This window comes from Papilio xuthus, unplaced genomic scaffold (genome assembly GCF_000836235.2).
Source record: "Papilio xuthus unplaced genomic scaffold, Pxut_1.1 DF827714.1, whole genome shotgun sequence".
In the NCBI taxonomy this organism is placed as follows: domain Eukaryota; kingdom Metazoa; phylum Arthropoda; class Insecta; order Lepidoptera; family Papilionidae; genus Papilio; species Papilio xuthus.
The window spans coordinates 6,107,465-6,119,749 of NW_013530935.1; the positions used below are offsets into that span (position 1 = coordinate 6,107,465).

General features: G+C 32.1%; 1 protein-coding gene across 1 annotated transcript in view; it reads right to left on the reverse strand.

Annotated features, from left to right (window-relative positions):
- The window catches only part of Tk (tachykinin), a 32,948-nt gene extending 20,878 nt beyond the window's left edge, over positions 1 to 12,070 (reverse strand). The window contains exon 1 of the mRNA XM_013310802.1: positions 11,881 to 12,070. The gene's annotated coding sequence lies outside the window, so the exon portion shown is untranslated. The remainder of the gene's footprint in view (positions 1 to 11,880) is intronic.
- Positions 12,071 to 12,285: the final 215 nt, after the last annotated feature.

A 12,285-nucleotide genomic window follows, 5' to 3' on the forward strand; every position in this document is an offset into this window, starting at 1 on the left:
TAACTTTCAGGAGTTGTAAATGGTAACTTGTCAATTCAGTTAAGTTATTCAATAGCAGCTGACCGCACCTCAGCGACACCCCGCGGCGACTTATCGCAACTTGTTATAACTTGACGCGACTTAATTCTATCTTCACTATTATTGGCCACAATTTTAAGATAACTTTAACTTAGCGCCCTTCTAATAAAATGTACATTATTTATTTACTAGTAAAGTAACTTTATAAAATAACTAGCTGATGCCAGTGACTTCATCCGCGTGAAATTAAAAAAAAACCTAAGTCTTCTTGCAGGCATATGTTCTACATCTATGCCAAATTTCAGCTAGATGTACGAACTCGTTCAGGAGATACCTTGTAACAAACATCCATCCATCCATCAATCCATCCAATAAGAAGTAAGATAGATGAACTATTAGAACACTTATATTTTTAATTGAAAAGTCAAATTATCATTTTTATGAATATTTAAATCAAACCAAGCATTTCCAGTCACCGCAAAATCTCTATGCGAATAAATTTAATTCAATAGTTGAACTATTTCAAGTCAAGTGTTGACAGTCAGCTTAAAGCTCGGCTTTCACTGTGAAAGGTTTTAAATGTACTAACAATTTAGTTACGCTATTTGTTTTTTAACTAGGAACTTTGTATTTTATAGGGAATAGTTAAAACTAGTCTATAAATATTAATATCTATAATTTAACAATGGTAGAGCCAGCTTTAACATCTTCGCACGAATTGGTCCGGCTCGTCCGGTGAAATACCACGACCACACAGAAGACAGACGTGAAGTGGAAGCAATTCCGCGTTTCGTATGATGAGTGTGCGGAGGCCTAATTTAGTCCTCTTTCCCTTCCCACCCTTTTTATTATAAGGAAAGGATGGGAATTGGAAGTAGACTTTCCGAATGAGAGAATGCATGGAAAGGGAAAATTTTTTCTTTCTCCGCATCCTCTCCTCCGTCGATTAAAGGTAAGCAACGCATATACAATTGCGTATGTCTATGGGCAACGGTCACTTCGCTATTTCAGCGATTTCAGGTGTCCGCTCGCTCGTTTGCCACCTTATGATATAAAAAGAAAAATATTATTTATATTTCTTTTTCGAAGTCATTAATTGAATATATCAAAATTTCTCGCAATAAAGGATTAAGGGCGAAAACAATTGTTGAATAAATTAAAGCATATTTAAAAACGAGTTGGGCAACACTCAAACGTCATTTTCCCGCCTAATTTACTTAACCCTCGAGCCGCGAAACAAGTTTTAATTGCATAATTCTTTCGGCCGACGTCGACATTTGAGTGTTAAGAAGCGATTAAAATGATGGAAAACATTTCGCGTTAAAGGTTAGGTTTGAATGATTGTGAAATATGAAAAATTGTTATATTAAAAATGCGTTTATATTTAATTCATCGTAAAGAGAATTAAATTACACTAAACTTTTTTTTTAAATGAAGAATGAAAATTAAAGAAAGGAGATCCTTTACCGTAATTTTTGTAACAAAAAAGTTATTTTTCAAATAGTAATAAACTTAATCGATAAAATATGTCATAAATACCACAATCAGTAAAAAATATTGGTTCATCTGAGCGTCAGAATTAAATTCCCGACTTTATCTGTTGAAATCCCCAGGGGTAAGGCCGGACTGGTCAGCCATCTTATTCACGTCTAACAATAAGGTTTTTCGATCTTATTTTTATTAAAAAGTTACATGTTTTGTCGTTGCTTAAAGGATAAATATCAATTAATTGAATCTTTCAACACAAATTTCTTTCCTTAGAAGTAACATACATATTAAAAATATAATTTAAAAGCACAATTCAAAATTTCCTTTCTCTATATCAATAAAACTAAAAAAAATCTAGTCAAGACAATTAAAACGAGCCCAAACTAGATAACCTTATATCATTTCATTGCGAAGTTCCTATAGCCTTCCAACTCCATCATCAGATCAGCACCATGTCATTATAATATTGTATTGTCACGTGATTTACGTATGCAAAATTTGAACTCGATCAGTAAACGAGAAGTAGATTAAATTTAATTTACATAAATTAATGACAAACATCAGGACAGCTGAAACTAAATAAAAGCTTGGAATAGAGAATAGCTACACATATATAGCTTGTAAGCCCCTGACATAGTATTAGACTATGTTAGTATTCTAGTAGAAACAAGTCGACATATATGTATGTCCTTATTACGATCACCTTCGTTTGAATAATAAATAATCCCACTTACACCTATAACGCTCATAAATTATGAATGTATCCAATTACATACGAGGTGACGGACACTAAGGCACTCTGCAAATCAATCGGATATTCCTGGCAGAGGTAAATTGGTGGCTGTCGTGACTAACGTGAACTATCTCCTGTCATTAGCTAACGAAGATAACTCATAATCAACGTGGCTAATTGCTTAATTTAGTTTCACACGACGACATATAGGTAGTTGTATACAGTTCTGCGATCGTGTGAAAGTAGCATTATAAATGATTGGAGAGAAGGGAAGTCCTATTTCCAGTACTGATTGACAGATTAACAATTTAACTTTAGATTCTGAGTCCAACATCACTTTATAAAACATATCATCGCCCCTGTCTTTCATCTTTTACAAAACAAAAGTAATTATATGTTTTAAACAGAGATTTGGTCTCAGAAACACCTTAATAATCTTAAATTATATAGTACAAATATATTTAACTACAAAAATACTTACGTATCCTTATATAAGGATACGTAGGAAATTACTCTTTTACAATTATTACTGAATGAACTTTATAAAAGTTTTATAAGTCGAAGTCATTTTATTATGGCTATTCATGAATTTAAACTTGATAAATATTTACAAAGCTTAACTGTAGATGTCGCCACTTGTAACGTAGTTAATTATAAACGAGTGACACTATGTTCTACAGTTAAAAGCACTTAACTGTTAAACCTCACACTTAAGCATCTCCGCAACTTAATATTCAAGTTAATATTTTAATAAAATTACTGATTAAAATATTAAATTATTTATACCATAGAATTTAATGTATTCAATTTAAAATCTGTTAAACATAACATTCTGATAATTTTGACCTACATCACAAAATAAAGGAAGTAAATTATTATTTCCATTCGTTGTCAACGCGTCGCGAACATAAAAAAAAACTTTTCCCGCACACGTGACTGTCACGTGTCACAACAGTTGGATACTCTGTGGCTATGCTTTGGTTTAAACGTATAAAATATTTGCAGCCTACATAATATCTTAATTTACTAATATTATAAATACGTATGTTTAGATGTTTGTTGGAAGGTATCTCCAGAATGGTTGCATCTCGCTGAAATTTGACATAGATGTAGAACATAGCCTGGAAGAACACATAGGCTATTACTTAAGTTTTTTTTTAGTACACGCGGACAAAGTCGCTTACCGCAACTAGTATTATGATTATAATATATGTGATTTATTTCAATTCATTGAAAGTGACGAAACGCGTAATTATTTATATTAAAAATCTCTTCTCAGTCAAAGTATAAGAAATGTGTCAGTTTCGTCCATTATTAATTAAGCGGCACTGATTAATTAGTCTTAGAAATCGGCTAAAATAACACAAAATAAATGCTTCACTTCTCTTTGTGAATAGTAAAATAAAAAGCGAAAAAGCTGCTTTCTTTAACAGGAAGTTCTTTTTGTATAATTTCCTTAAAACCCAATTAAAATATTAAAGATTCTTTTTATTAATTGTTAACCTTAGGGTACATAGGTACGTTAAGTGGAGGTAATATAACTTAACCCAGCATTTAATATTAGAGTTTTTAATTAAAAATAACCAAACTTAATCTATACTATTCATTATCAAAATGTAATCTCAACTTGGAGCTTTTTTTAAGCTCATACAACGAGCTTTCGAAAAGTTTTTTACTAAACAATTATTTGCAACAACCTGTATAGTTATATCCTAGTAACTGACCGTCTACGAACAAGTTTGAAACTCCATTACACAAGCAATCATGCATGAGCCGAGCTCAAATAATGTTACAGATAAGGTAGCGTTTACATTAACATTGCGAATATTTAGAAAGAAAAGTAACCGAATCCGGCAACAAAATGTACGTTACTAAATGCACACCTTTATACTAGTAATTTTTTGTAGAACATAAAAATCAAATGCTCTTACCAAATATAATATTGGTATCATTTTCTTTTCAGCTATAATTTGCGTCACTGATTTTCCTATTACCCTGTGGCAGTGAAGGCGTGCCTTAAAGCTGTGAAACTAAACTTAGTGGACATGATTATGCTTTTTTATTTTGCTTCTCGCAAAGAAAAAACATGTTTGCTATATTTGTATTTATATGTGTCGGAATAATAAAGGGCCTATATAATATAATAAGACAAATAATGTAACAATTCTAGGCACGTATCAATTTATGACCGGAGGGGAAGCCGACGTTATTGAGACACCGAATGTCACGAAACATTCGCATTTACATCACAATAACATTATTAATAAACAAACATAAACATTTACAGTGTTGATTTTGTAAATAACGGTAAGTTTCCACTGTCTAAATAAATTCACAAAAACTTTTGGTTGCACATCTTACTATCTTCAGAAAGGTTGAACGGACGTCGCTAAATTTTGGCATAGATGTAGAACATAGTCTGGAAGAACACATAGGTTACTAATAAATATTTTTTCTGGTGGGACGGAGTCGTGGGCGACACCTAGTAATATTATAAATTCGAATGTTTGGATGGATGGATTTTTGTAAGAAGGTAACTCCCGAACGGTTTCATGGATCTAGCGGAAATTTGGCATAGAGCAGAAGCATTCAGAATTAAAGATTTCACGTATTATAAAACCATACATGTTCAAGTGTTTCGACAGCGGTAATTCTCGGTAAGAAATAGTGCTTTACAAAAATAATTAGAATAAAAACTTCTTGCAGGAAAATGAGAAAGGAAAATTGTACTTATAACGTGTGCATGAATAAGCTCTCATGATAAATGATGGGTCAATTAATGGATGACTTAGCGATAAAAAGATAATAAAGATAACCCCAGTAAGATTTTTTTACTGAAATAAAATTTGTCTTTGTTACCCTTAGCTCGAATCGCCTATTTTTTTCTATAATACTAGCAGCCATCTTCAAATCCGTCCGCGCCTAATAAAAAAAAACTTCTTAAATCTGTTACAAATTTCATTGAAATCCATCCATCCCTTCATGTATACATTCGTAGTGATAGTATTAGGGGAAATACTGATATTACAAGTGGTTTTCCAATTTCTTCCATTAATCAAAAATAAATTACGATCAAAATGTGTTGTTTCTCATAAGCCTGATTTCAAATTTTATTCCATGATTCATATTTCATTGCATACGAGTTGCAATCGTTAAGTTTTCATATATCACGATGACTTTGAATTTAGAAACTTTAAGTTAAATTTTATTCACGACTAGATGTCGCCCGCGACTCCGTCCGAGCGGAATTAAAAAACCTCATTAGCAAGTGTTCTTCCAAGTTATATTCTACATCAGTCTTTCCGAAAGTGGGCGATAACGCCCCCTTGTGGGCGCTGCAGGTCTCAAGTTGCGGGTTATAGTAAAAGTTTCGTTTAGAATTCTCCGTTAATATACATTTATAGTTCACAATAATTAAATAATTTAATTTGAAGTTATAGTGATTTTTAAATATGTGAAAATATGGGGGCGCTAAAAAATATTTATTCTCAAAGTGGGCAGTAGACAAAAAGTTTGGGAACCACTGATTTAAATTCATGGCCAATTTCAACGAGATCTATTCAGTAGTTCTGAAGATACCTTCTAACAAACATCCATCTATCCAAATGTTATTAATAGTAGCCAAAGCGTTTAATAAATATAGGTACAATCAGGAAATCTTGTGGTGTGACCTTAAAATCTACAGTCATTTGTTTTGTGTGCATTAATAATACTGTTGGGAAAGATATTTTTTACTTTTAATTATAATATTCCCGTTATTATTATGTGCCATCAATTTCAATTGTTTTTCGTAATGACAATAATTTTGTTTTGGAATTGTAGACACTACAGAACATACACAGTTATTCCAGTTATCCGAGAAACGCGTCTTAGATTCCTGGCTGTGCAGTCCAACTGAGAAGTTTGTGGTCATTAGAAACTACTTGGAATTGATTTCAGTGGGCTGCATGACAGTTTGAGTTAAGATATAGATTTTAAGTCTGATTTTTTTTAATTTAATCTGATATCTACTTAAAAAAGTTATGTAAAAAATAAAAAAATTGCTGGCCACTTATAAAAAGTATTATTTTATTTTTTCAAAGATTACTATCTTTTATTTTATTTTTTTGTTTTGGCAACTTATAAAGACCGATACGGTTTGTTCAATAAGATGATTATTACATTAACTTCCGTTCAGTTTGCTGTGTCTGCCGGCCATAGAGCAGAAAATAAAAAAACTTGGCTTAAAGCCGATATTATGACAAAAGTTTATAACATAATATTAAAATTAAATCTATCATTTTACTTAAGATACTTTTTATATGCACCTAATTGTTGGTTTCTGAGACTAGAATCCCTTTTTAAAATATATTATTATCTGTGTTTTGTCAAAGATAATGAGAAGAATTTTGTGTCTCAGAAACCAACGATAAAACAAACTAAACAACCCTTTATTTTTCTAACATAAAAAGTGATAAGAAAGTAAATATAAAATATTTCGTTAATTTAACACAAAATGTCGACTTTCTATGACATAGTGCAAGCTTTTAAACAGGGAATGTTAAAAACAGAATTCTGTACATGATGCAAACTGAAATAATTCTACCTTTTCTCTCGTCGTATGACGGATGCGTTATGAAGAGTTTATGAATGAATACGTCGCGTTTAAACGTTCAACTCGCTCTTTTACAAAAATAGTATTTCTAAAGTTCAAACTAAAAATGTGTTTTTTTACAATTAAAAGGTACTCGTATAAAACACATTTAACAGTGGTAGAGCCCGCTTTAACCAAAGAGAAATACCACGACCACACAGCAGACAGGCGTCAAGTGGAAGCAATTCTGCGTTTTGTCTGATGAGTATGCCTCCCGGAGCCCTAATGTAGTCCTCCTTCCCTTCCCCCTTTTTTTTCTTATCGGGAAAGGATGGGAAGTGGAAAGGGACTTTCCGGACGAGAGGATGCATGGAAAGGGAAAATTTTTACTTTCTGTGCATCCTCTCCTCCATCGATTAAAGGTAGGCAACGCATATGCAATTGCGTATGTCTATGGGCAACGGTCACTTTGCTATTTCAGCGATTTCAGGTGGCCGCTCGCTTTAAACACTTTATATAATTGGTTATTTGAATCATTCACACAAAATGTTGCGATCGTGTGAATGTTTCGTCAGTGCGAACACATGAAGTAACAAATAATATCAAGAAAACAATTGGTACTGTCTGTCTATGAATCATGTGTGATCTCTATATGACTGGCTATAACACATAATATTTTGTGTCTATTTGATTTTCACCAACTTATAATATAGATAGAATTAACTGTTGCGTAACATCAACAGGAACATTTAAATCGAAACTAAGCAAACGCTATCATTATCAAGCAATCTCCTATCCATTTATAGAAATCAGGGTTGTCGTTGTGTTGAGAAAGACGTCAGAAGATTCGACCAGAGTCATTTGGTATCTTTCCTCTGACGAAACATATTAAAAAGATTGTCTCCCACGAAAAGGAATATAAAGATCGTTCTACTAAAAGGAAAAAGTTAATTACTTTTATAAACTTTCAAATCGAATTGATCCGGCAAGACATCCTTAAACTTTTCGTTGACAAAACTTTGTTGATGCATGTATAAATAAAAGTTAACGTTACAGTAATTTTCTCTCAAATAGAATTATTTAAGGAACGTCACAGACTTGTCTTTTCACGTGTTTTTAGACAGATTTACCGTTGATTTCTGAGACTAAAATCTCTGTTTAAAACTTATCATCATCCCTGTCATTATCTTTGACAAAACAGAGATAACAATATGTTTTAAACGAAGACTTTGGTCTCAGAAACTAACGGTTAAAAATATTTCATTTTACGATTTAACACACGTTCATAACAATAGACGAAGAGGGGAATCCTTAAGGATAAAACAGATGCATTGCAGATTTATGAATTGTTTTTTTTTTTAATAATTATCATAATCACACACAAAAAAGCAAAGGCAATTCACAGTTTATATCTTTTTATGGTATATTAAAAAACAAAAATCAAAATACAGTTGGCAGCACTGAGCGGCGGCAAATGTCACTTGCTCATCACATGAGCGCGGCAATCGGACGCCATTTTTAATCGGACGCCATTTTTAAACCAACGCCAATTAATCTTGTTATTGTAATTTTGCTTGTCTTTATTAGAATTAAAACAGTCCATTCATACGTTTAATTGACCTGGACTTGAAGATTACATGCCTCCTGTACAAGGTACCCAGGTAACCAATATAAGTTTAATAAAATACATCCGTCACCAATCTGAGTAGAATTAATATAGAACGGTGGGTCATCAGCAAACGTATTACAATGATACAAACGTTCCCAAGAGTCGTGAGTGGTTTAATCAAGGCGACAGATGGCGCTGGTTGTCTTTTATTACGGTATTATTTGCCTATTTATTTCAACCCGTGATCCATACGCTGCGGGATGTTATTAAAACCTTTGGTACGTTCGTCTGTAACATGAGTAATATATGCAAAATTACATATACATATGTAATATAATACTCACAAGAAACCAATAAACGAGATCGCAAGAAATCATATCTTTTTTCTTTTTATTTCTTTCTTTTTATCTTTCTTTCTTTCGAAATTGTATAATAATTTAAGCAGAGTTATTAGAAAATTGATATTTACGTTTTAAAATTTTCAAGTAAGTTTGAATTTTTTTTATAAATTTTTTATTATAATTAAATCGAGATTTTGTTTGTTTCATACTTAATAAAACTTGTTTTTTAGACGGAAAACTATTCTTAGGCCTAGATACTGCGGATTAGCGACAAAAGTTTTTAATAAAGTTTACACGGATTTATAAGTAGGGCATGAACAATAGCTCGTCCGCATGTTCTCTTTGCTTCAATGTAACTTCACTCTTTGTTCTAAAAGTTCCTACTCCATCTTTTATCATAGACGATTAGTTGTTTTTTTTACATAATTTTGTTAAAGGCATTATATTCTTAATTGCTACTAAGTATATACAATTTTTTTTGTTTTTTTTTTCTTCGTATTACTTAACACTGATATAAGTTAAAATAATTAGTTAAATGCATGTTAAGGATTTTTTCTTCTTTTGTATCTACAATTATCTATGGTTAGGTAAAAGAATAAAACTTTCTGGCATAACCTAGAATTTATTAAAATTTAAGTTCACTTGTTCAAACGCTTAAATATTATAAGCTAACATATATTTGTACATGGAAATTAACTAACAGATATGCAACTTTATTTTTTTTACATTAACGACCTACTTAACTTAAGTAAAGTGACTTGATATGTTAAAGTTTATACCTGTTTGAAGATAATCCTTTTGCTATGATTATTAATTAATAGCCATTAGCATAACTAAAACAAGCCGACTTGTTGTTATAAAGTTTCTTAACTGTTGTTAGAATTACAAACTCCACGTGTGTAATAAATCTAAATATATCAGGAGGCAATTATATTACAGTGCAACCTCAATATAACGAATCGGAGGGAAACAAGTAAATATTCGTTATATCGAGTAATTCGTTAAACTGAGGTTCGTTATGTTAAGGTTAGGATGGTCTAAAATTCGTTATAAAGAGGTAAAAAAATAGTTTTATTCACCTCAACATTACGTACGCATCTTGTTATAGCGAACAACTTCTACTAATAAATGATAACTCTTTTTTATCAAATTACTGTATGTGTTTTCTATTTAAAAACAATTAGGCAAGTAACAAAATTTTTTTGTAGGTTTCTAAGCCATTTTAACTTAAATCTTTGACAATTGTGACGAGAATAAGTGTTAACATTACTTTCCATCAAACAACAATGATTGAATTACGAACAAAAGCGTGTCGAAGATTGATTTACAAACAAAAGCGTGTCGAAACATGTCGCAACATGAATCACATATTATGAGATTAAAAGTCATACATTAGTGACACTGCAACTTTATATAGAGGTTTTGGGTTGACAAAATTCGTTAAATAGAGGTATTTATACTTTTTCTCGATGGTTAAAATTCGTTATAAAGAGGTTGTTCGCAAAAAATGTTCGCAATGTAGAGGTATATTTTATATTGACTCTTATGGACAATTCAAGGGGATTACGAAAAATTTGTTAAATCGAGGAAGTCGTTATATCGAGGTACGTTATATTGAGGTTGCACTGTACTTAGCTTTAGTCCACGGCCTTAGCGTCTTTATATCATATGGTGGGAAACGAGCGAGCGGCTTAAATTGGCCAAAAAAAGCGAAGCAACCGCTGCTCATAGACATCAGCAAATTCAGTCGCGTTGCCTGCCTTTAATAGACAGAGGAAGGGACACACAAAAGAGGATGTCCCCTTTCTGTGCGTTCTACGTCAGATCTACTTCCCCTTCCCATCTTTTTTTACTACAACTAAAATAAACGTTCGCATTCGTAATATTAATTTGTAAGGTAAAACTTAATTGCTGGAATTATCGCGTAAAGTCCCCAAGTTCTTATCATCGGGAAAGAGGACAAAATTCCCCTGATAAGGGGAATAGCCTAGAGGACAAAAGATGACTCCAAGTTGGGAAAGATTTTAATGATAAAACAAACTGTCTATTACGTAAACTATACGAATAAAATTTTAGTGTAGAAATTTTTAATCTTGTTTTTCAAGAAATAGAACACGAAAAAGGTATATGTTAAATTTTAATGAACATTTATTTATGGTATTTAAAAGTTACAGAAAACATAGACAAATTATTTCAAGAAATAACACTGAAATAAGGAACTTATCGAAAATATTTTTAAAATATAGCGATAACTCCTAACAGACAAAGTAATGAAAATTTATGGTTAAAAGAGAGTGCAAAGCACCGCGATAATTTCCTCACAGATAGAGATTTTTCTCTAACCAGAGTTTCTCGCTTACAGAGGATGTCCGTCGGACCGCACAAAGACTATCGCTTATAGAAGTTTCTCGCTTATATTGGGTTGGCTGTATGTCATGAAGTTTATGGTATGATGCATGGTAAGTAATTAAAAAAAAAACTTTATAGTGTTGTATACACTTCATATGTCACAGAAGGCACGCCTGGCAATATATAACATTGTTGGTAACGCCGTAACGCTAATAAATCTCAACCCTAGTTTCCTGCTTGCGAATGCAGCGTTTTCATTTATTTTAAATGTTAGATATAAAATTATGTTGTATAAAATTGAGAAAAATATTTGATGACAAAAGTGATATGGGACTTTCTCATATGTTTTTTTTTAAACAGAAGGGGGCAAACGGGCAGCGAGAACATCGAGGTGTTCAACGACGCCCATGGACATCAGTAATACCATAGGTACCGGATGTTATGAAATAAATACCAATAATTTTTCTGCCTCCTTTAAACTAAAAATTTAAGAGTAAACAGTTCCTAATTTAATTACAAAGTCAAATTAGTGCTAATAAAAAGAAAATTTATTTTGCATGTTGCGTTTAGAAAGTTGAAATTAAGTAATTTTCGAAACAAGGTTTCTTTAAAAATAAAAACATACCTGGTTATAGTATCAGAAAAAATACTAGATTATGCCTAATTTTCTGGCAATAGTTTAATTAATTCAAATTCCGTCAAACGTTTTCCCGTTTTTAATAATTTCATAACGTATATCATATTTATAAATATTTATTTATTCACTTACCTTAGTTAAATTCGTTGGAAAAATGAAAATCAGACAATCTTCATAACTTTGATCGCAACTTCAGAACGCAGGAATAGCGCGTGTGTTGTCTGGCACGCGGGAAACTAACTGTCAACTGCGGGAATGCGCGGGAAAGCGCGCGTACTTACGTCCTCTGTCAACCAATGGCGGACGTCAGACGCCTCCGCGAATTAATCTCCACCAATCGAGTTAAAGGCAAAACATTAAAGGTTTAAAGGTTTTTTCATGTCCATGTTAAATCACTTTCATTATCATACGCTTAAGAAATTCATTCGGATTTGCTTGATCGCTTTATTTTTCATCAATACAGGAATTTAGGAACTTGCATTATCAAAAGAAACAAAAACATCTTGTCCTTGTTCAGGATAGTTAAAAAAGTCCCTC